At 43.2% G+C, this 25,588-nt stretch overlaps 1 protein-coding gene across 3 annotated transcripts in view; it reads left to right on the top strand.

The window, feature by feature from the left end:
• LOC308309201 (neuronal cell adhesion molecule-like) overlaps window positions 1-25,588 on the top strand; it is a gene marked incomplete at its 3' end in the record, with an annotated part of 156,937 nt that overhangs the window by 60,101 nt on the left and 71,248 nt on the right. For all 3 annotated transcript variants that reach the window (XM_080754697.1, XM_080754696.1, XM_080754698.1), the window contains exon 2: window positions 163-266. The remainder of the gene's footprint in view (window positions 1-162; window positions 267-25,588) is intronic.

Genomic DNA, 25,588 nt, shown 5'->3' with positions numbered 1-25,588 from the left:
GAACCTCTAGTTTGTTATATTGCTGTTGATGGACATATCTTGTTTATTATAGTGATGTATTACCTGCTTATTGTAAGTCGCTTTGCTTTGGATTAAAAGCGTCTGCTAAATGCCTAAACTGTAAACTATAACATAACACAATGCTGTTCCTCTGTGTTGCAGGTTTGATTCCCTTCTATAAGACAGAGGAGACCACAGACCTTCCATAAGACAGAGGAGGCTACAGCATACTGTAAGCTGACGGCTGAAGGAGGACCTGAAGCAAGGTCAGCAACCGTGGAAAGGCGTTTTAATTTCCTTAATGGATGTTTGTGTCACCATACACAGGTGTTATAGTTTAGTTAAGTCGTTAATCACTGGATTCGAAAAAGCCAAATGCCATCACGTGTAAATGCGCCACCATGCAGCTCTGAGGCTGATTTGAACATTTTCAAGTGGCATTATTTCCTCGGCCTATAGTGGGAATGTGTGTGCAAAGGTTAGTGGAAATCGCACGCTGCGTTTATGATTTTTAGGCATGTTGTTGAAAACGTAGCCAATCTTTGCCAATCAGGATGGAATTTTGAAAATCGGACAGATACATTATACTGTACATGTTGATGACATGACTTTAGAGATACTGTCTACCAATTTGTGTGATGTTTGGACAAAATCTGTAGGAGTAAAACATTAGGGGTAGAGGTTCTGAATTGGCATCCAGGGAGTGTGTGTGCACAGTTTCGCAGTGACTGGGCCAACAGTGCTGGAGATTAGCTTGTAACAAACACACACTTACACACAGCCGTCAGGGTGAAAAACAACTTGGCTCTGCCTTTCGGCCTGGCGGAGACAAAGTGATCTGCACAAGTACGTTACGAGCAGTGGTGCTTTGGGATTTTCTTTTCAGGGTGGACGGTCACGTGCACGCGCACCTCTAGAGGCTATTTAGAAAGAACGGATCTCAGCAGATCTAATGGTGGTAAAACAAAAACTATGTTTTCTAGTCTTAATTAAATTTGCATTGTTACTTAAGATTTTATTTTCTAGTTTCATTTAATTCAATTATGCATTATATTATATGGCACGTCGTCACTCGAATCTATGGTGACACGTTCTAGCATGCACAGCACTGTTCCGTGCCGTCCATGCGCATGCATGTGGGAAATATAATGGCCACACAGCGTCCGGTCACATCCGGCCTCGAAAGCACTACTGGTTAAGAGTGAGTTGTGTTGAGTCATTGTACTGTACAAGTCTTTTAACAGAAGTCTAGCACTGGACCTTGAGCAACTCAGACATCGACTGATCCAATTTAGCTACAATCGTGATACCGGCTGACATGTTTTTCAATCATATAACAGGATCCAAGAGTCAAATATTCAGAGTGATAATGTATTTAGGGTGTTTTGTTTTGATGGTACAGTGTGACAGCATGCACACACCCAGCCGAGGTGACAGGACAATATGATTAGCCAGTGTGACTTTTCCCAGGGTGGGCTGATGGCGAGATCGTGGCAGACAGAAATGTACTTCCCATCAGGAGTCACGGAGCCTGGCAGTACCCACTACCCACCTACTGCTCAACACTCATATGCCATATGTCATATACACACGGGGACAGACAGACAGATGGACAGACGGACGGACGGACAGATAGGGAGAGAGGGGGGGGGTCACTCAGAAAGAGAAACGTGTATGCTTTTGCATAATTAAATTTGAATTAAAATGACCTCGAGTGAGCAAGTAGCACGCCGAAAGGGCGAGGAGTGCCTGTGTGTGTGTGTGTGTGTGTGTGTGTGTGTGTGTGTGTGTGTGTGTGTGTGTGTGTGTGTGTGAGACTAATACACACAACACACACTGATTACCCACAGTGGCGTGGCTCGTTACCTATCGTGTGGCGCGTCGCTGATTGGCCACAGCTGGGGGCGCTATACCAGCGTGACAGACGGACGGATATGAGCTGCAGGTTTTCATAGTAACTGCGACTTGGCGGTCGCAAATAGAGAGACAGGTGCAGAGTTACAGTCTCATGAAGGCAGATGGAATATGGAAGCATAATAATACTATCCTGCCATGCTGTGCCCATATTTTGCCTACCTACAGTATATGTAGGGATGGAGCTTGTTAATTGATAACGAGCACCTTATCAATCCTGCTTATTGAGCAGGGCTTTTATCAAGCCCACTATTGAGCGTTTTCTAATATTTTGTGAAAAGACATGAGACGACAAATTCTGAACAGAACTGGTATCTTTTTTTATTGGCCAGTTGTTGTGACTGTGAGTTTGTGGCTGACCACCATGCCATCTATGAGGATGACAGTGACAAAAGTAACAAATATTATCATTAAATATCATTAAAACAATCATTCATTAGATGAATAGTACTGTAATATTTTCTTGATCGCCTCTTGTCTTGATTGTTTAAACATGACATCATGGGCCGCTATGCTCGATAACAAGGTTGACAATCCAAAAGCTTATTGATACCGGGTACTCAATAAATGTGTTATCGAGTTTGTAGCAGGCCCTTTTTTCGAGCTCTATCCCTACCTATCGGTGTTATAATTATACTATGACAATCATACCTGCTAGCAGCCTGTTGTTACCACAATTTGGATGGCCAGCGGTATTTGACTTTTCCATTTCCAGGTGAAAACACTTACATTAGAAGAACTACATTTGCCTTAAAACACACCATATTCTTGTGTCATGGTGTTTAAACTGCAACCATGCAAAGACTGGAGTAGAAAACCCTTAGTAAACAATTTCAGGAGTGATACTGCAGTCTCACTAGTTAAAGCAAGGCCAGTATGCAGCGGCACATGAAGTATTACATAACTCAACATTACAATTGAACCATTAACCCCCCCACTACTACACTATGGCTGCACAGCACAGCACAGTTACAGCATGGATAAGAATCGCAATGACAGTTATTCTATGATATGCAAGCATTAGTCCCGGATATTTATAGTTTTAACGATTCAGCAGTTTTGGCATTCAAAATGGAGAGGGATCTTTCAAGATCACCTCAGGGGCATGCAAACATTTACTTCTGGAGACTGAAATGGCAATGTCCAATTGTAGCATGCAATAGGCCTGTCACAATTATTACATAATCGTCTAATCGCAATTATTTGACATAATCACGGTTATTTTGTCATACTCGTTTACATGTTGAAAAGTGTATTTTCAAACATTTAAGAAAATAGTGGAAATAGCAGATCTACAAGCTCACAACGCGCCGCAGAGCTTGTAGATCGGCTATTTCCACTATCAATGTCCTTTTTCAAGTATAAAGTCGTCAAATTATGTCAATAATCTCTTTGTATATTTAGGTCATGTGTCATATCTGCCATGTGCAACTTCAAAGCCTACAAGCCAAACAGAAATGTAATCGTCGACGACAAAAACACAATTCAATCGTTAATCGCAATTATTTGAGTGACAATTAATCGGCATGTAAAAAGTCATAATCGCGACAGCCCTGGCATGCAATCAGGACGCATTCTGCAGCTCAATTAATTCTAGCCATCACCAGAATCCTGTGGTGAATTCTATATTTATACCCTGAACTATGTCTTGTTATGGCTTGAAAAAATGTAGCCTCTCCTCTCCTCTCTAGCCTCCCCCCTCCCTCCTCTGCACCTCCCTCTATGAGCAATATCCCTGTGAACAGATGGGTGGTGGGTGGCAAGCCGTCTCCCTGCCACCGGCCGGCCGCCATGCTGCCCATCCCCCATCCATCACACCCTCCTCTCTCATTCACCTACTGCTGTATCTCCACCTGTCCTCTTCTCTCCCTCTGCCTCTCTGTCGATCTCTACAGCAGGAGTTTTCAAAGTGGGTGACGGGGCACCCTGGGGTACCGTGACGGCAGTCCAGAGGTGCCGCGAGATAATTTGATAATATTTGGAATTTATTTGGACAAAAAATAAAAAAAAATATTTAGTATAATTTTAAACTTGAAGTACAAAGTTATTTTCAGTCAGTTATTATCTCAATGTTTTCCTCGCAACATAATCACTAAAATATCGTCACTGTCGGGCAGAAACCTCCAAGTTTCAAATGTGTACGTCTTTTGGTAAAGAAAAGCCCCGCTTCATCATACAAGACTGTCGCACAAAACTAGTGAAAGCAGCCGATCTACAAGCACACAACGCCTCGCATCGCGAGGCGTTGTGTGCGTAGTATGTGTGCGTAGTTTAGTACATTTTATAGATGATAAATACAAAACGAACGGTTTTGGACATACAAGGTTTCCACTCGACAACGACAATATGCTATAAATATAAGGCGCTGGGAGTGAAAATTATAATGTAGGGGTGCCTATAATGTAGGGGTGCCTCGGATTTAAAACATATTTATGGGGTGCCCTGAGACAAAAGGGTTTGGGAAACCCTGCTCTACTGTATCTCCACCAGTCCTCTCTCTCTACCTCTCCAAATGTATTTCCGATACCGATATTAACCGATACCGATATATGCTAAGATAATATCTAGCTATCTAGCAGTGATTCTCAACCATTTGAATGTCAAGGACTCCCAGTTTGAAAGTCGTTAGGCTACTGACCCCCGTTTAATGGCATTTATATATCGCTGGGACCCCAATTTTATTTTATACAAATTAAGCCTAAAATGATTTAATGCTTTAACTATTGAAAAAATGCAGATATACAAGCTCACAGCTGCAAGCTTGTAGATTTTTGAAAGATGGTTTTTGAAAAATATCTTTTTGAAAGCGAACACTCGGTGCACTCGGTGCCGCGCTGTGAGCTTGTATATCTGCTATTTTTCAATAGTTATAGCGTTAAACAATGGTTAAAGTGGTTAAAATCTACAGTGACACAGATTTGCGTTCCCGGTCTAAACGGCTTTTAAATGGAAGATAGCATATCGTCGTTGTCGGGTGGAAACCTTTTATGTCCAAAACCGTTCGTTTTGCATTTATAATTTTAAAATGATTTAAACTAGTGAAAACAGCCGATCTACAAGCACACAACGCCTCGCACCGCGAGGCGTTGTGTGCTTGTAGATCTGCTGTTTTCACTACTTTTGTGCAACGGCCTTGTATGGTGAAGCAGAGCTTTACTTTGCGAAAGAACGTACACATTTGAAACTTGGAGAGACGAGGTTTCAGCCCGACAACGACGATATGAGAGAGAGACAGAGGGAGGGAGAGAGAGAGAGTAATGTAAGATAGTGACAAATTGCCCCCTGCAGCAGAAATCCCACATGATGGCTCCCATCCCAAGTATGTGTGCAGCCACACATGTGTATGCCTTTTACGTCAGCAATATGTCAGGTTAAAAATAATCACAGTTGTGCGTTCGCGTGCACGCATGCCCACACAGAGTGTGTGTGTGCGTGTGTGTGTGTGTGTGTGTGTGTGTGTGTGTGTGTGTGTGTGTGTGTGTGTGTGTGTGTGTGTGTGTGTGTGTGTGTATATAACGACAAGGCTGTGTGTGTATAACGACAAGGCTTTCACAATTAAGATCATGCAGACACAGAGGCGTTTAGCAGTTTATAGGGACAGATATAAAGATTACGCATGCACGCACACACGTAATCACACACACACACACACACACACACACACACACACACACACACACACACACACACACACACACACACGCACACACACACACACACGCACACACACACACACACATGCACACACGGCACGTACACACACAATAAGTCATGTCACACTTAGGCCGATAGTCACGTACCGAGGCCACGTGTTCGTAGCTATTCGTCAATACCTTTTAACCTAGCGTTGGCAGCGAGGCATACCAATGAGAATGGCTGTAGTTTATAGTTTACAGGCCAAGACGGGTTTATGTGGCCGCTATCGATACTAGAAGCCCTCTCATATTGCCCTGATCCAAACATTGTATTAAAACCAGGATGACTATTGATTTTACTGCCTTTCCCCCCCTCAACAATTATTAAGTGACAGTTTATATAGAGAGTTTCGCGCTCCAAATTCAGTGTTTTTTTGTTATCAATTGTTCAAATTCACAGTATTAGACACAAAATGCACGTTCTGTCTGTACCCACCACAGCCTTAGAGCAGTCTGACAAACCAGTGGTCCTCAAAGCTTTTTCATTTCAAGACCCCCAGTTTTGTACGTATTAGGCCATTGGTTCTCAACCTTTTCAGGCCGCGACCCCCAAAATAACCATATTTTAACTGGGGACCTAACCAACAATCATGTACAGTAACTAAGGACACCCCGGACACCCCCCCAAGGACCCACTTTGCGACATAAACGATGACCTGCGTAACTCAATTGAAAGCTTTTCGAATGATTGGATTTCCGTATTCTACTGTTACATAATAAGGACAAGGATAGCTTTTTAGCTGTAGGGAAAAAACGTTTTAATATTTCATAACCACCCTGCCTTCATCCTGCATTAGTATGTGCATTACTGTAACTACTGTACGTGATGCGCTTATCGATCTACAGCAGCTGGATGCCTATCTGCCCATCTAATCTTTCTACTTGTCTGTCTCTGTCTGTCTGTTCTGTCTCTTCATCCATCTCTCCTTTTCAATCTCACTCTCTTTCTCATTGTACTCCTGTTTATTTTGTTTTGTATCTTAAAGGAGTAGTTCACCCCCAAAATGACTTATTTTATATTGATTACTCATGCCCTGGATAGGATGGAGACTTGAGTTCAATAATATATACTAGCCCTTACCCGTTCAAAGATATGAGCTCCGAAATGATGTGCAGTGTGTGGGTTATGGGATGTGCACTGTGCACACAGTATATGAGGGATGGAAAGTAACTTTAACTGGTGCTTGCATGATAATATGTAGGAGCATCAATGTATGAAATACCCGTTTCGTTTAATGGCTACAGAGATACTGTGTACCGATCTGCATGATTTTTGGACAAAATCTGTAACAGGGCCAGACAACCACGCCCGCCCGCCCGCCCACCCGCCTGCACACACACACACACACACACACACACACACACACACACACACACGCACACACACACACACACACACACACACACACACACACACACACACACACAGAGCTGGTTAAACATGTTGCCTCATGCTAGATGCAGAATAGATATGCCTCAAGCTAGATGCAGAATAGATATAGATACACCATAAAAATGCTAATATACAGCATATGATTTGTGAAAGTGACAAACGGGCTTCACAGTTATGTCAGGTGTGTTCATATGCTAATGGTGATGCGATTTCAGATCAATTGCTCCAGCCACTGAGGAGAAACGCTGTGACAGACACTCACTCAGACAGACAGACAGACAGACAGACAGACAGACAGACACTCACTCAGACAGACATTTGGAAAATGATATGTTTGATATATATATATATATATATATATATATATATATATATATATATATATATATATATATATATATATTTTTTTTTTTTTTTTTTTTTTTTCTTTTTTTTTTTTTTTTCTTTTTCCCGCATTCCTAAGACAACATTTTGATTTTCGTAAATGTACCCCCGTTGTTTCCAGACGGGGACCCAAATGCATTTGGGTCGCAATCCGGAATCTTTTATTTTGATGAAATTATTGTCTTAGGAATGCGACTAAAACAAAAAATATATATGTATATTATTGAACTCAAGATAAGATAAGATAAGATGTTTATACGTCACTGTATGAGAACATAAAATGAAATGTTGTTTAGTGCACACATAACACTGACAGTATCAGTAACAAATAAAATAAAAAATAAATAAATGAATAGACCTCAGTTTCCATGGCATGAGTAATCAATAGAAAATAAGTCGTTTTGGGGGTGAACTACCCCTTTAAAGACGAGGTGCCGTGATTCCCCCCCTAAAACATGATCATCAGCTATTATGATTATACTTGGAGGAAGATGTTTTTCAAATAAGTGTACAGAAAGTGTTAAAATTATGCCACAACCCACCTGTTCATTAAGTATACCTGGTTGTCAGGTGGGTGGTGACCCAGCTGAAGTTAGCCCCACCCACAGCTGTTGTTGTATGGTAAAAAGGGGGAGGGGATAATTATTGTTGTCATTAAAGCGGTGTATTCCGATTGGCTCTCAATCTTTCAGCTTTCAGGAAGTAAACAAAAATACACAGGGAAGACATATTTGCATATTATAACCACACCTGGGGTTCTATCAGAGTAATGTTAACTCCATAGACACATACAAAACAGAAAAAGCACAAAACTATGCTGCCACCTCTTTATAGTTGTCGTTTCCTTTCTTTGGTGTACCTTGCTCTTTACTGTACACTGTTCAATTTCTTTCTTTCCATACTTCTCTGTAACTTTGTAAATATCCTTAAACTGCTGTGCTGCCTCCGGGCGACTGATTTTCCCCTTTGGGATAATAAAGGTATCTATCTATCTTTAGACCTCAGGCATAACACACACGCGCGCGCGCGCACACGCACACACGCACGCACGCACGCACGCACGCACGCACGCACGCACGCACACACACACACTCCATATGGATGTGGCCTGCAGGGCTCTCTGCTCTGGCTGCGCCCATGGCTTGTGATGAAGATGACCTCCGACAACACACACATTCAGGCACACACACACACACACACACACACACACACACACATTTACGCACACACACACATGCACACACACGCACACAGCCAAGGGCATTCATCCAACAACTAACCCAGCCCTTGGCAGTCCAAACACCTGGCAAAATGTTGCAACACGCAAAAAAATATGCCCGCATTATATTTGGTTCCAGACCAGTCAGCAGTAATGTAACTAGTCAACACACTCCAAAACTGTGCAAAAAAGCTTCAGATCTGATGCACAGTGTCTTTTATTTTGACTTTAATACACTAACAAACAAAACTAAATTCTTCACGGATACATCGTGGTAAAAATCTGTTATGCTCTCTATGCACAGCTTCACACAATGAGCATCACTAAGACTGACACAGCTTATATAGCCTGCACATTAAGCCACTTAACACTTTAAGTGGTTTGATTTTTTTAATTGCCCAAGCGTAGAGTGCCAGGATTTCGGCCCATCAACTGCGCTTTTATTTTGAAGAGCCAGACGGAAAGCAACGTCCATTTTGGGTCATTTCACTAACTGGGATTTTTTTCTTCAGATGGTCTTGTTTTAGCATGGAAGAGCTAACTCTCTCACCCTTTGAGAGATGTTTTCTGTTATGTGATAGTGCCTGAAGCTGCAATATTAGGTTCAGCGGAGTCACTTAAGCTGAATAGGAAAAATGGAGTGGAGATGGGCTGTGTCTTCTGTCTGGGTCAGGCTACGAATGTCAGGGTTGTGTAGCTATTCAATTATTGAATAGCTACACAACCCTGGAGGTATGGCTCCTCCATACCTCCAAAACCTGATCAACCCCTACAACCCCACCTGTTCACTCAGATCAGCCAACACAGGGATGCTGACAGAACCCTCGCTAAAAACCCCAGGACAAAAATCCACTCGTCCTCGACAATTTGCCCTCCTGGCCCCCAAACTGTGGAATAAACTCCCTGTTGCACTTAGAACTACATACACACTCCCTAGCTTCTACCGTGGACTGAAGACGCACGTCTTCAGACTCCACCTAAACCCATAGCACTACTGTAACACTCATTGACCATACATGTACATGAAGCTAGTTAGCATTTTTTAGGTTTTAGAAACGTTTTTTACTGATTAGGTGCATGGTCTACCTATGTTATTGTTTTTTCTAGATTGATATTCCTATGCATTTGTTATATTGTTGTTGATGTACTGACATATTATCTTGCTTATTATAAGTCGCTTAGGATCAAGCTTTCACTCTTGGCATGAAGTATTCCGTAAGAATCATTGGAGATCAAATTCTTCACAGCTTCTCTTTAAGAGACTGGTCCTAGTTGTTGCACAGAAATGCAACCATATTGAGGATAAAAAATCAGCTGAGTTTGGTTTTGTTGCAATTAGTAGGAGGTTGACCCCCATTTTTGCGTTAGTCAAATATTAGAATAAACCCTTTTGCAAATCCCGCCCCATTCTGCCCTGTTACTATGATGGGACATTAACCCTGGGCAGATTGTTTTTATAGTGGAAGTGGATGGGATTTTTTCCCCCCTTCATAGCCTCATTACAGCTATATAAAGTACCAAAGGAAAAACACCTAGGTGATATTAATAAAAAGGGAAGACAAAGGTACAGTAGTTACATTGCAAAACAGGGGATTTACCCGAAAATATATGTTTTAATTTGTTTAATCCCAGTGGGACAGAATCCTCTTTGCAGATTCTTTTATAGTGGTAGTGGATGCGATTTTTTTTCCCTTCATAGCCTCATTACAGCTATATAAAGTACCACAAAAAACACATCTACGTGATATTAATAAAAAGGGAAGAAAAAGGTACAGTAATTACATAGCAAAACAGTAGTTTTCCCCCGAAAAATAAATGTTTTAATTAGTTTAATCCTCTGGATCAGAGATAGAAAGAGAAGCGCATTGCATCTTGGGTACTAGGAAGAGGACAGAGAGAATGTTTCTCCTCACATAATAGGCTGGCTTTTCGTAATTCTGCCCATTTAAATTATATGTACCCAATCGTGACTCTTAGACCATTGATAAGGTACATGTGAACTAGTTTGTTGAAGCTTATTCGTTATGATGAGCGAGATCGCTTGACGCTTGCCGTCGCTATCACCGTACCGGCCGATCTCCGTGTCGCGCACTGCGGACAGTTTTTGAAAGGCTGAAGCAACATTCTCCACTGCACAAACTCCACCCCCGATAGCAAAAAGTGAATGTTTTTTCTGGTTGGCCAGTCAGGGAGTCTCAGGGACCAATCAGAAGGCTGACAAACGGTCTATTGTGAAAATAGGTGATCTACGAGCATGTAAATTTCCCCCTTGGGATAATAAAGGTATCTATCTATGTAGATCTGCTATTTTCACAATAGAACCGTATACCTCTTATTGCTCGTCAGGGTGGGGGGTCCCCATGTCCAATATGATTATTTTGGGGGTCGCGGGCTGAAAAGGTTGAGGACCACTGCCCTAAAAGACCCCATGGGTGGTGAACGTGACCCCACTTTCAGAACCACAGTTCAGTCTACACTCTTGGTGACCAACAGTGTGTGCGGTGGAAATTTAGGAAAAGGGTAGAAATAGGGAACTCCCACCACCCTCAAAGATCTTTTACATTTACGTTTCTTTATGCTGCGTGTCCTCAGCGTGCCCCCTATGGGGCTGTTAAGTATGACATCATTTTGTAGGCAGAGGAGAATTTCTGCCCCCAGTTTCTGTGAATCTTTTTACTATTTTTACTATTTACACATTTTTCTTCTCTTTGTTGTTGAAAGGAAAGTGTTAGAATTATATTTTAGTCGTTATTTTTTAGTCGTTGTTTTTTTAAATAGCGAGGGACAGAAAATGCTCTGGGGGCAGATTCTCCTCTGCCTACAAAATGATGTCACGGCTTAAAAGCCCCATAGAGAGCAGCACTGCCGTTTCAGCATTCTCCCACCAGTAAACAGCACGTCCCGGGACAATGGATCCCCCCCAGGGCGTCCGTGGGAGCAGGGGTGTCACAAGGGGGGGGGAAAAGTGGGACTGAGTTACCAGGGCCCAAGGTTATTGTATACTTTAGCTATTGAAAAATAGCAGATATACAAGCTCACAGCGCGGCACCGAGTGCCGCGCTGCGAGCTTGTAGATCTGCTATTTTTGAAAAGTTGTGCAAACCGTTGAATATATGTATTTTTTTTAAGCGAACATTTGTAACTAAGATTTTACGTCTGGGCGTCCATGGAATTAAATATTTTGAGATGGGGGTCCGTGGCCAAATACATATCATTTTGGGGGTCCTTCACATGAAAAGGTTGACACTGACATAGAAACATTGTTTTTTGTCAAAAATCCTTGGAAGGATTTGAAATGTTCAAATTGAAATAGACACATTTTCACGGCTTTTCAAGAAATAGCAGATCTACAAGCTTGCAGCGCGGCACTCGGTGCCGCGCTGTGAGCTTGTATATCTGCTATTTTTCAATAGTTAAGGCACAAAATAATTGTGCGGGGGCCCACAGTGTGAATCCTTGTACCCAGGGCCCAGAATTTGGTGTGACGCCCCATGGGTGGGAGATGGCTGGGCGGTGGGTGGGTGTGGGCATGTCGCACGTATGCTGACCGTCAGCACTTCATAAAGCCCCGACGAGCAGCGGGCGCTGCATGGGGGTGGGGGGGGGGAAGCGGGGGATTCTGCCGATGGTGCTGGAATCGTCCGAGCCACTTGTGAATTGTGCAGGCAGGGACTGGTGGTGGTGTGCGTTTCTGGTTTGTGGGAGTGTTTGTTTTTGTGGTTGCGTGTGTGTGTACGTGTGTGTGTGTGTGTGTGTGTGTGTGTGTGTGTGTGTGTGTGTGTGTGTGTGTGTATGCATGGCTGTTAAAACCCATTTAGGCCTAGAATTATGTAATGCTTTAACTATTGGAAAATACCAGATATATACGAGCTTGTAGATCTGCTATTTTTGAAAAATCTCGTTTTTTTTTTTGAATATATCCTTTGAAAAGCGGACATTTGTAACTCAAATATTTGCTTATGGGTGGTCCCTGGAACAACATGCTTTGAGATGGGGGTCCGCGGCCAAATACATGTGATTTTGGGGGTCCTTGACATAAAAAGGTTTGAGAACCACTGACTTAGAAGAACATTTATAGAATCGTGACACAGATTTGCGCTCAGGCCTATGGCTCAACGTTCGCTGCGTGTTTGGGTGTGAGTGATTCACTGTCCATGTATATGAGATAGTGTGTGACGGTGGGAGGCTGAGGTGGTTTGTTTTGACTGGCCCCGCTGTCTGGGGTCCGGTCAGGGCAAAGTGGGGGACAAAGGCTCTGTGAGGTCTCTCTCCGGAAGGGCTTTAGTCGGATAAACAGAGGTGATTTCTTTTCTTTTTTCCCCCACAAGGACGCTTCTCTTAAAACAACTGTGGGCAAGCGCCCTGTGACCCAACAGTAGATGCACAACCGTACTGGTAGCTGCCATTGGCCAACATTAGTAGACTGTGGTTGTACTGGGAAGCTCCCAGTGGTAGACATGGGGGCTGCCCAGCTCTGGTCCATAGCGGTGATGGAGTTCTCCCTAACGCTATGTTCCTCTACTTCCGCACCTCCTAGGCAAAACCAGAACACCTGCTCGTCTGGTCCAAAAATAACAAAACGTTTTCGCCCCTCACCAAACCAAAAGTATCAGTGGACAGTTGAAAGCTTACTCTACTTAGTGGACGCAGTCTGGGCCCCCCGGGGACTGCCCCATGGTTCGAACTCCCGCTGGTCCGAACACCGTCGGCAGGTTAGCTACTAAAATAAAATAAGTGTTAATTTGAACAGGAATTCAAATTTGATCTATCATTTTATAATGGATGATTCGATTTACTTTTCGGGCAAGTGGACATGACCTTTGGTCAAGTAGAACATGACCTATACTTGCCCGACGGGCAAGTGCCTCTGGGACCTTAGTGTCAACCCCTGCAAGTGGAACTGTTTTTGACTGTCAAGTAGTGCACGGTGGGACAAGACTCATATACAGTATGTTTAGGCTAACCTAGCGACACGATATGCACAGAGATATGTACTGTATCAGCACGTCACCGTCATATAGAGCACTGCAGTGAACACACACTCGGTCGTTCCATGTGGGCCTTGAGGTTTCCTGCTGAGATGTCAAAGGGGTGTTGCTGTGGTCACCGCATGTCTAGCCTCACTTTGATATTGCAATGTGGTAACGTCTGTTGGCCTTCTGGGGCCCCCTAGTGGCGGGAGCCCCGGGCAACCCTGCTGGGAATGAGTGCACAACACATGACACATTGATTGCAAACTGCACCGCAAACTGCACCGCCGTACAAACAAAGCACGTATTGCAAGAGTCTACAATTGATTGATTGATTGATTGAAGAATTTATTAGAAGTTTGCAATAGAAAAAAGTACAGTTTCATGACGGTACAAATCACTGGTACAAGGTCAACTAAAAGGAGATCCTAGAAAGCCGAGGCTTATTTCCACAGGAACCACACTTTAAGTATCTCATATAACATTGAAAGACAGACGGATAGAACATAGTACTTTATCTAGGATAATATCATTTTCAAAAGCATAACATCAAATACAAAGGCAGAAAAAAGAAAAAAAAAGGGGGGGGGGGGGGGAGCATGGGGGCTTAATCTATTTACAAGTCACGGGTAGCAGCTGTCTGAAGGTGTCTTTTCATACCAATTTTGAAGGAGGCTAGGGATTTGCTCTCCTTTAGGGCTTGAGGAAGGGCGTTCCACATGTTGATGGTGTAGCAGGAGAACGAGTTAGAGCCTTGTTTAGTGTTAAATCTACGTTGATGATGATTAGTGGAGGGGGTCCGGGACCCCTAGGGGGTCCGGGACCCCTAGGGGGTCCTCCAAATCTTTGAGTGTTAGAAACTTTTTTTTCTTTAACCACTTGAACCCTAGCATCCATATTCTGAGAACCTTAGCCAAAAATAGCAGATCTACAAGCTCACAACAAGCTTGTAGAACTTAAGCCAAAAATAGCCGATCTACAAGCTCACAACGCCTCGCAACGCGAGGCGTTGTGAGCTTGTAGATCGGCTATTTTTGGCAAAGAGGTTTGGTATTGAGGGGGACAAGAGCAGACTAAGTACAGAGTGAAAGATTTATTAAGTATTGACGGTTCAAGTGGTTAAATATCAGTGAAAGCACAAATTTGAAATGAATCCAAAATACGCTGATTGATGATTGTGCTGTCAAACAACGAAACTACCGGTATATGGAATCTACGAAAAGGTTGTGTTGGTCCCTGCTTCATCTCTCTCTCTCTCAACTAAGGGGTCCTCCTTGGGCTGGAAAACATTGAAGACAGTAGTACAGTATAAAATAAGCATGAGAAGCAGCTTTAGAATCAGTAACACAAGCACGTCATTACCTCATCCTTACGGGTCAGGGTTATTGTGTGTCTACAATGCATCCTCATGCAAAGGCACATGTCTCCATGTCTGGTATTTGTTTACCAGAAAATATGCCTTAGTATAATATACCTGTACCCCCCCTGCATAACTTCACTACAGTTTAACCCATTTAGGTTTAGAATTATTTCATGCTTAAACTATTAAAACATAGCAGATATAAAAGCTCACAGCGCGGCACTTGGTGTCGTGCTGTGAGCTTGTAGTCTTTGAGGTCTTTGAATATACAGTATCTTTTTAAAAGCGAACATTTGCAACTCAGATATTTGTCTTCTGGGTGGTCCCTGGACCAACATGTTTTGAGATGGGGGTCCGCGGCCAAACACATGTAAGTTTGGGGGTCCTTGACGTGAAAATGTTTGAGAACCACTGATTTAGAAGAAGGATTTTAGAAGACGTTTATAGAATCGGGGTCGAAAAATATTCAAAGACTTGCACAAAATTAATTTTTCAAAAATAGCAGATCTACAGGCTCGCAGCGCGGTACTCGGTGCCGCGCGGTGAGCTTGTATATCTGCTATTTTTTCAATAGCTAAAGCACAAAATAATGGTTAAAGTGGTCCAAATCTAAAAGCGACAAAGATTTGCGTTCGGGCCAAAGCGGCTTAAGAATGTCGGCTCCGTTTCCCAAGCCCCGTAAAGCGTCTCTCTTTCCCTCCCAGGTGGACAAGAAGTGCAACACTATCCGCCTATTGTCCGCAGCACAAAGTGCGCTTTAGTAAATAATACCCTGCTCAGAAGACAGACAGAGAGAGGCGTGTGAATGCTGGCCCCGCTATTCAAATGTGCTGGAGAGATGATATATTACCTCTTGTTTTCACTCTTAACACCAAGAAAAAGACCAATTAAGGCCTTTGCCCGGAACGTCTCAAGGCAATTTTCTTCTCGCGCAAAAGTAGCAATAGGCCTGGACAGACCACTTATCTCTGAGCAAACACAAATCTGTCTTCATCACACTAGGAAGGCTAGTCTTCTTCACTTATGTCGCTCCCTTTTCAGAGAGAGAGAGAGGGGTGAGGAAGGCTCAGAGGTGTCACACCAAATTCTGGGCCCTGGGTACAAGGATTCACTGCGGGGCCCCCATGAATTTTCTAGGGGGAGGGGGTTCAGCCCATTTAGACTGGGAACACATTATTTTGTGCTTTAACTATTGAAAAATAGCAGATCTACAAACTCACTGCGCGGCACCGTCTTTCAATATTTCAAATCCTTCTAAGGTTTCTTTGAAAAACCTATGTTTCTATGTCAGTGGTGCTCAAACTTTTTCATGTTGAAGGACCCCCAAAATGATATGTATTTGGCCACGGATGCCCATCTCAAAATATTTAGTTCCAGGGACCCCCCAGAAGCAAAATCTGAGTTACAAATGTTCGCTTAAAAGATACATATATTCAAAGATCTTCACCCATTTTCACGACTTTTCAAAAATAGCAGATCTACAAGCTCACAGATATCTGATATATTTCAATAGCTAAAGCATAAAATAACGAAGGATCCCTCCACCTAGGGCCCTAGTAACTCAGTCCCACCCCCCCCCCCCCCCTTGTGACACCCCTGGGAAAGTAGACAGACAGACAGACAGACAGACAGACAGATGAGAGAGAGAGAGAGACAGACGGCGAATAACTGAACAAACACCAGCGCCTGAGAAAGAGACAGGCGGAGACGGAGCGGGGAAGCGAGGGAGGTGGAGGGCAGAGACATTTGCACAGCGTCCGGCCGGTTGTATCGGCGTGGCTTTGTGCAGCCCATCTCCTGTCCATGTTTAGCCCATTCAGAACGGGCACACATTATTGTGTATCATTATTTTATGCTTTAACTATTGAAAAATAGCAGATATACAAGCTCGCAGCGCGGCACCGAGTGCCTGCTATTTTTGAAAAAACTTGAAAATTAGCATTTTGACCCGATTCTATAAGTGTCCTTTGAATCCTTCTAAGACTTTTTGAAAAACCCTATGTTTCCACGTCCGCAATCTGGCCAGCCGTCGTCAAAGAAAAGGTCCTTTTCACTTCAGCTCAGTTAGTCTGTTCTTGAGAGACTACTATGTCAGTGGTTCTCAAACCTTTTTCATGTGAAGGACCCCCAAAATGATATGTATTTGGCCACGGACCCGCATCTCAAAATATCTAGTTCCAGGGACCCCCCCAGAAGCAAAATTTGAGTTATAAAATGTTCGCTTTGAAAATGCATATTGTCAAAGATTTGCACACATTTTCACGGCTTTTTTCAAAAATAGCAGATCTACAAGCTCGCAGCGCGGCACTCGGTGCCGCGCTGTGAGCTTGTATATCTGCTATTTTTCACTGGTTAAAGCGTTCAATAATTCTAGACCTAAATGGATTAGTAATGAGGTTCCCTTCTCTGTGTCGGGGAAGGAATTCTCACGTTGCCCAGGGTACGGGAGGCTCTGTAACTATAGTCTACCCTTGACCCTATTTCACTTTTTTCGTGTCTTTAACACATCGGATGCCCACGTGATCTCTGACGTTTAATTTGCTGGTGCCCATGGCAACGCGTCATTTTACCTACCGGCGAGAGTACTGGCGAGAAAAGTAATCCGAGTAAATGTAATCCGAGTATGTCCTGTTTATTTCGCGAAAATCTTTTCTTTCAGTCAGGACCGTTTTTTTATCAATTCTAAGCCACAGTGTTTGTGTTACGGCATGTAGAAGAGGCTGCCGTTTTGAGAAAAAAATGAAAAAAGGAAGAGAATCCGGAGAAAACAGCACTTTTGTGCAGCCGGTAAACAGGAAGTCAACGAGCCACACAGCACGTCCGGGTGACGTAATTGCGCGCTGCATGTTGGGAAATGGAGTTGTTTCATCACCGCGGTAGCCAAGTGCAGTAGCTACAGTACAGTATAGTTTACTGTACAACGCGTCAAACGCGTCGTTGGGCACTCGTAAAGATCAAAGAGATTGACGCGCACACGATGTGTTAATAAATGACCGAACACAGCTGAGGGCTAGTCATTGACATTTTTTTTCATTTCCATTTGAAAGCTGGGAATCATAGCTACAAAATGATATATTGGTTGTGAAGATTGACCCAACAGTTTTGTAGATATAGCTTGTAGAGTTATGCCATGCAGAAATACTAGATCTGAGAAATTCAGCCTTTTAGAGGAAATGTAACCTGCAAAATGTGAGGTTTCTCTTCACATTAATTAGTCTTATTTACATGCAGAGTTAAGCTCTGGCGTTTAAGTGAAATGTAGCCTGATATTTATGAAATGCTTTTGTGGCTTTATCACATTTTAGAAAAAAATAAAATAAAAAAATAATAATTTCAGGGCTGGTCTAAAGCTGTGCTTTCCGAAATGACTGCCCCTCTGCTATGTTGGGACACTAATGTACTATTCTGGTGTATTGCTGTATATTAATTTTGAAGAGGTAGGATTAAAAGTAAACGAATATGTCTGTCTGTCTGTCTTATTTAATATCTCTAAAATATAGACAAATTGTGGCCTAAGTTACTCTATAGCAAGGGTCTTCAACAGGGGGTCCGGGACCCATAGGGGGTCCTCAGAGTTACTACTGGGAGTACTCCTAATCTTTGTGTGATAGACAACCTATTTTTCATCTTTTTTATATTAACCATTTGAACCCTAGTGTCCATACTCTGAGAACTTTAGCAAAAATAGAAGATCTACAAGCTCCTAGATCTTGTAGATTGTCTATTTTCTACGGAGGTTTGGTGTAGAGGGGAAAAAGAGCAGACTAAGTACAGAGTGAAAGGTCAAGTTTATTAAGTATTGATGGTTCAAGTGGTTAAATATCTGAAAACACACATTGACATGAATCCAAAATACACGATGATTGTGCTGTCAAACAATGAAACTATATGGAATCTATGAACAGGTTGTGGGGGGTCCCTGCTTCATCTCTCTCGCAACTAAGGGGCCTGAAAACGTTGAAGACCCCTGCTCTATAGTGAATTACAGGGTACCCGACTTGTTTTAGTTGTGTGGATGCAATCATTCTTATATTAGGTGTCACCCTTCTCAAAATTGCAGGCTTAGTTGTCGTCTTCTCAAGGGTCAAAGTTACCTACAGTCATTATTAACAGGTTTACCAATTTGTTTGAGCTTTGTGTCATATTATCCAGCATCTTTCTCAATGAGTGCGTGTTTTGAGTGTGCTGTCTTACAGTTCTAGTTACCACTATAACACAATGGAGTTCAGGTTTCACTCCAGTCTAGAGGCACCATTGGTCATCTCAGCTGTAATTGGTATAAGCATCGGTCCTTGACGATATTTGTGCACTCACGCGCGTGTCCTTGCATGTATCTGCGTGCCGTGTGTGAGTGAGTGTTTTAGTGTCCTTTGGTGTGTTTGTGTGTCCTTCACTGGGTGACTGTTTGTCCTTGTGTTTTGCGTGGCCTGTCCGTCTCTTAAAGGAGTAGTTCCCCCCCAAAATGACTTTTTTTTTCCGATGGATTACTCACGGCAATGGAGACTTGAGTTCAATAATATTTTTGGGGTTTTTCCTCGCATTTCTTAGACAAAAATGTAATTATAGTAAATTTACCCTGATGGTTTCCCCATCCAGTGCTGTGCATTTGGGTCTCCATCCAGGGCCATGCATTTGGGTCCCCATCCGGAATCAATGGGGGTAGATTTACTATAATCACATTTTTGTCTTAGGAATGCGACAAATACAAACAAATATTATTGAACTCAAGTCTCTATGACATGAGTAATCGATAGAAAAAAAGTCATTTTGGGAGTGAACTACTCCTTTAAGGCCCTCATGTCTATCAATCTGTCTGTCTTTCTGTCTTTCATATACTACAAATTTTTCCTTCTTCCCATCTATGTCCATCTTTTTATTTATGTACAGTATTAAGGCCCATTCCCACTGGGCCAGATAACAGATAAAAAAATCTCTTTCTCCAGATATTTTTTCATTCAAAGTGGATGGTAGATACAGAAAGGAGAAAGAGATTTTTTTATCTGTTATCTGGCCTGGGAATGGGCCTTTACTCTTTTGCCGAACCAAGTAGATCAATGGCTAGTTATGGTGACTACTTTGTATTTAATGGATGATGTTGGATGGATGGGTTGTCTCATGGCTGAGGGTCCCTATATCTGGTAGCTTGGCGACTGAGATCTTGTAGTACAGTATATTACAGCTTAATGGCTACTTGTGGCGTTATGTTATCCCTGGAATTAGTACTACTGATTTATTACTGTAGTAGTAGGGTGCCATGGCATTGGTCAGACATTTCATTGTTCCTACATCCCATTAGTCCGAATCTAGTGAATGTTAACCTGGTGAAAATACTATGCCTAAACCTAACCCTAACCCTAACCTCAGTAAAACTATGCCTAAACCTAACCCACACCCTAACCCTAACCTCAGTAAAACCATGCCTAAACCTAACCCTAAAACCTTACCCTAACCAAAGTAGGACTAATGAGATGTAGGACTCTAGTAGTACTTTGAGGAGAACACTACCTGTACTCAATGTACACATGGTAATTGAATTGGCTTTTCACAAAAAATACACAAAGCTGACTGTACAGACATACATAGAGCAGAGGGTATCGACCCGGGTTCGAATCCCGCGTCGCCAGTACAGAAATCAAATTGCAATGCAGCTTTAAGATAGCAGGCAAAGGGAGATTGAAAGCAGACTCACGGATGCAGACAGGCAAGACAAGGGAGAGAGGATGAACGGTGGTGGAGCGACACATGGCAGACAGGCAGGGACGTGCAGAGAATGTTAGAGAGGCAGGGGCTGAAACTTCTAAAAGGGCCTTTTGGTGGAAATATCGAAAATAGCAGACTTCCAAGCTCACAGCGCGTTGCGCTGCAATGCGTTGTGAGCTTGGAGGTCGGCTATTCTCGGTGCGTGATACCACACTGAACTAAGCATAATCACGTCAATACTGGAGATGTGGCGTAACGGCATGGATTTCTACACAGAGAGGGCAATTCTTTCAACATAAGATCCTGCAGGTTCAAGAGAAATTGGACAAGGCAATTGTCTTGAATGCTGCCTTCAGGTATGGTATGGAAAGAGGGCATTTGCATTTCTTTCACCATAGTAAAAACTGCATTCATGGTCTGGGTTGGGCACTTTTTACAGATGGATAAAAGGGCAGGGGCTCAAGCCCCCTTTGATATTCTACACTACAGCAGGGGTTTTCAAAGTGGGTGACGGGGCACGAGATAATTTGATAATATTTGAAATTTATTTGGACATTTAAAAATATATTTTAGTATAATTTTAAACTTGAAGAACAAAGCTATTTTCAGTCAGTTCTAACCAAAATGGCTATTATCTCGCTTTCCTCGCAACATAGTCGCTAAAATATGCTATAAAGAAAAGGTGCTGCGAGTGAAAATTAGGAATATAATAATGTGCCTCGGATGAAAAAAATAATTATAGGGGTGCCCCGAGCCAAACAAGTTTGGGAACCCCTGTTCTACAGTATGTGTGCACGTGTCTGCAGACCAGGGCTGCTGGAGGCCCATGCTGACCCCTACCCAGGGGCGTCGCACCAAATTCTGGGCCCTGGGTACAAGGATTACACTGCGGGGCCCCCGTGCTTTAACTATTGAAAAATAGCAGATATACAAGCTCACAGCGCGGCACCGAGTGCCGCGCTGCGAGCTTGTATATCTGCTATTTTTGAAAAATCATGAAAATCTTTGAATATTTCAAATCCTTCTGAGTTTTTTTTTTGAAAAACCTATGTTTCTATGTCAGTGGAGCTCAAACCTTTTCATGTGAAGGACCCCCAAAATGGTATGTATTTGGCCACGGAACCCCATCTCAAAATATTGAGTTCCAGGGACCCCCCAGAAGCAACATTTGATTACAAATGTTCGCTCAAAAAAAAAAAATACAGATTTGCACACATTTTCACGACCTTTCAAAAATAGCAGATCTACAAGCTCACAGCGCGGCACCGAGTGTCGCGCTGCGAGCTTGTATATCTGCTATTTTTCAATAGCTAAAGTATAAAATAATTAAGGCCCCTCCACCACCTTGGGCCCTAGTAACTCAGTCCCACTTTCCTACCCCTTGTGACACCCCTGCCCCTACCCCATGACGCCTGGGTCAGAGAGGAGAGGAGAGGTCAGAGGAGGAGGGGAGGAGGAGATGTCCTCCTGGCCAGCATCAACTCCTTCATCCTGTGCTTTCATGTCATCATCATCATCATCATCATCATCATCATCCTCATCATCATCCTCTTTCTTCCTCGTCATTTACGTCTGGGAGAGAACACGCCACGGCAAATTATGTTCTCCCTCTTAGCGTCAGCATACGTATCGTCACTGTCGGGCAGAAACCTCGTATCTTCAAGTTTCAGATTTGTAAATTTTTTCGCCAAGCAAAGCCCCGCTTCATCGTACAAGGCCGTCGCACAAAAGTAGTGAAAACAGCAGATCTACAAGCACACAACGCCTCGTGGGTTAGGGCTAGTTTAAATCCTTCTTAAAACGATAAATACTAAACAAGCGGTTTGGGACATACAGGTTTCCACCCGACAACGACGACATGGCGTGTGCTTGAAATATAACGTGCGTGGCACAGCGCACAATCGCGCGGATCTGGTGGCATTCATCACGATTCTGTTGCAACAGAGTTGTCTCAGAGCAGTTTCGGTGTGGATTGGATGGCGGAGAGAGTTAGCATGCATGCTCTGTGACATTCTGGACAGTGAAATATGGAGATGCTGACATTTGCGTGGGGCGGTTAATGTTGTGTGAGCGTGTGCGTGCGTGCGTGCGTGCGTGCGTGCGTGCGTGCGTGCGTGCGTGCGTGCGTGTGTGTGTGTGTGTGTGCGCATGTGCACGTGTGTGATGTAATCGCAGCGTATGGCAGGGACGGACGGGGTCTACTGATTTGTTATGCCTAGGCAGTTAATAATGTTGTCTCCCTGGAGATGTGACCCTGGGAAGAAAGACACTCGTCTGTCTGTCTGTCTGTCTGTCTGTCTGTCTGTCTGTCTGTCTGTCTGTCTGTCTGTCTGTCTGTCTGTCTGTCTGTCTGTCTGTCTGTCTGACTGTCTGTCTGTCTGTCTGTCTGTCTGTCTGTCTGTCTGTCTGTCTGTCTGTCTGTCTGTCTGTCTGTCTGTCTGACTGACTGACTGACTGACTGACTGACTGGCTGGGATAAGGTGCAAAAATACAGTGCATTGGGCGTACATTATCTGCTTTTGGGAAGAAAACAGAGAATCCAGCCAATTGTGTGTAAATAAAATGTAATGATCAAGGTGCTTTCACTCATTAAATGAATTAATTTGAACCACGTTTACCCTGGAGGCCTAACTGGAAAGGTCTCATCTACAATGGCTGCTCTCAGGGACTTGAGGCAGGGTTGAAATTTCTAAAAAGGCCTTTTGGTGAAAATATCGAAAATAGCCAAGCTTTTGAGGTCAGATTCTCAGTACTTGATACCACACGGAACTATAAGCATAATCAAGTGAATACTGGAGATGTGGCGTAATGGCATGGATTTCTACACAGAGAGGGCAATTCTTTCAACATAAGATGCTGCATTCAAGTTCAGGAGAGTTTTGACAGCTCTTGAATGCCGCCTTCAGGTATGGCATGGAAAGAGAGCATTTGCATTATACTTTCACCATAGTGAAAACTGCATTCATGGTCTGGAGAGGGCACTTTTTACAGACAGATAAATAGTAAGTGGAACATAAGAAAATCTGCAAAGTAAATCGTTACCAAGAAATTTCTTCACCAATGTGTTTCTAAAGGTGTGTAATAATATGTACTAAAAGGTTGAAATTCAACTCCCGGGGGAAACCTCATAAAAAAATTATTCGTGTTTGTGTCCCATTAACTTTACTATACAGGAAAAAATACAAAAAATAAATCTGCTTTAAGTAAGATGTGAGGGGTCAAACTAGGGTTTTTTCATGATGCTGAATCCATTGCAAGCATTTGTTTGCACGAAAAACATTCCATGGGCTACAAATGGCCCCCACAAAATGATGAAAAGTGATGATTCATCACTAAACCATCGTTTTCTGGGTCCGATTTTAGCCCAAGGAATGTTTTTCGTGCAAAACAAATGCTTGCAATGGATTCAGCATCATGAAAAAACCCTAGTTTGACCCCTCACATGCTACTTAAAGCAGATTTATTTTTGTATTTTTTCCTGTATAGTAAATTAATGGGACACAAACACAAATCAGTTTTTTTATGAGGTTTCCCCCGGGAGTTGAATTTCAACCTTTTAGTACATATTATTACACACCTTCAGAAACACATTGGTGAAGAAATTTCTTGGTAACGATTTACTTCGCAGATTGGTCAAATATCTTATAAAATCCCCTTACTAAAAAGGGCAGGGGCTCAAGCCCCCTTTGATGTCTGTGTGTGCCGTGCCTGGCTGCTCTGTCCATAGGGGACATACTTTAATGACTAACGTTGAGACTTCCTGCTTCTTCCTCTCACGGAACAAAGCAGGATTTGTGGGGAGAGAGGAAAGGGAGTGGAAATGATGAAACAAACAAAACATTGATCATCTTCATTGGAGCGCTTAAAAAAGCCAGCTCAACTTCTCTTCAGCATCTGAGTAGCATGGCTTGGGAGCGGCAAGTCGTGCTGTAAGTACTGTGAGCTGATGGTAGGTGTCTCCCAGAGGTCTAGAGCAGGGGTCGGCAACCCAAAATGTTGAAAGAGCCATATTGGACCAAAAAAGCCCCAAAACAAATCTGTCTGGAGCCGCAAAAGAATTATAAAAGCCTTATATATCGTTGTTGTCGGGTGGAAACCTTGTATGTCCAAAACTTCGTTTTGTATTTATCATTTAAAAAATGAACTAAACTAGTGAAAACAGACGATCTACAAGCACACAACGCCTCGCACCGCGAAGCGTTGTGTGCTTGTAGATCTGCTGTTTTCACTACTTTTGTGCGTCAGTCTTGTATGATGAAGCAGGGCTTTACTTTGCGGAAACAAATCTTTTCCCATTTTCATACATTTCTGACTAGGGTGGCGCTAAAGAGCCGCATGTGGCTCTAGAGCCGCGGGTTGCTGACCCCCGGTCTAGAGCATTGTAACGGGGACAGACTCCATATCCCAGAGGTCTAGAGCATTGTAACGGGGACAGACTCCATCTCCCAGAGGTCTAGAGCATTGTAACGGGGACAGACTCCATCTCCCAGAGGTCTAGAGCATTGTAACAGGACAGACTCCATCTCCCAGAGGTCTAGAGCATTGTAATGGGGACAGACTCCATCTCCCAGAGGTCTAGAGCATTGTAACGGGGACAGACTCCATCTCCCAGAGGTCTAGAGCATTGTAACAGGACAGACTCCATCTCCCAGAGGTCTAGAGCATTGTAATGGGGACAGACTCCATCTCCCAGAGGTCTAGAGCATTGTAACGGGGACAGACTCCATCTCCCAGAGGTTTAGTGCATTGTAACAGGACATACTCCATATCCCAGAGGTCTAGAGCATTGTAATGGGGACAGACTCCATCTCCCAGAGGTCTAGAGCATTGTAATGGGGACAGACTCCATCTCCCAGAGGTCTAGAGCATTGTAACGGGGACAGACTCCATCTCCCAGAGGTTTAGTGCATTGTAACAGGACAGACTCCATATCCCAGAGGTCTAGAGCATTGT

The sequence above is a fragment of the Nannobrachium achirus genome, assembly GCF_963921795.1.
Source record: "Nannobrachium achirus genome assembly, chromosome: 23".
In the NCBI taxonomy this organism is placed as follows: domain Eukaryota; kingdom Metazoa; phylum Chordata; class Actinopteri; order Myctophiformes; family Myctophidae; genus Nannobrachium; species Nannobrachium achirus.
Note: the sequence above shows the minus strand (reverse complement) of the source record. Positions and strands in the feature narration are given on the sequence as shown.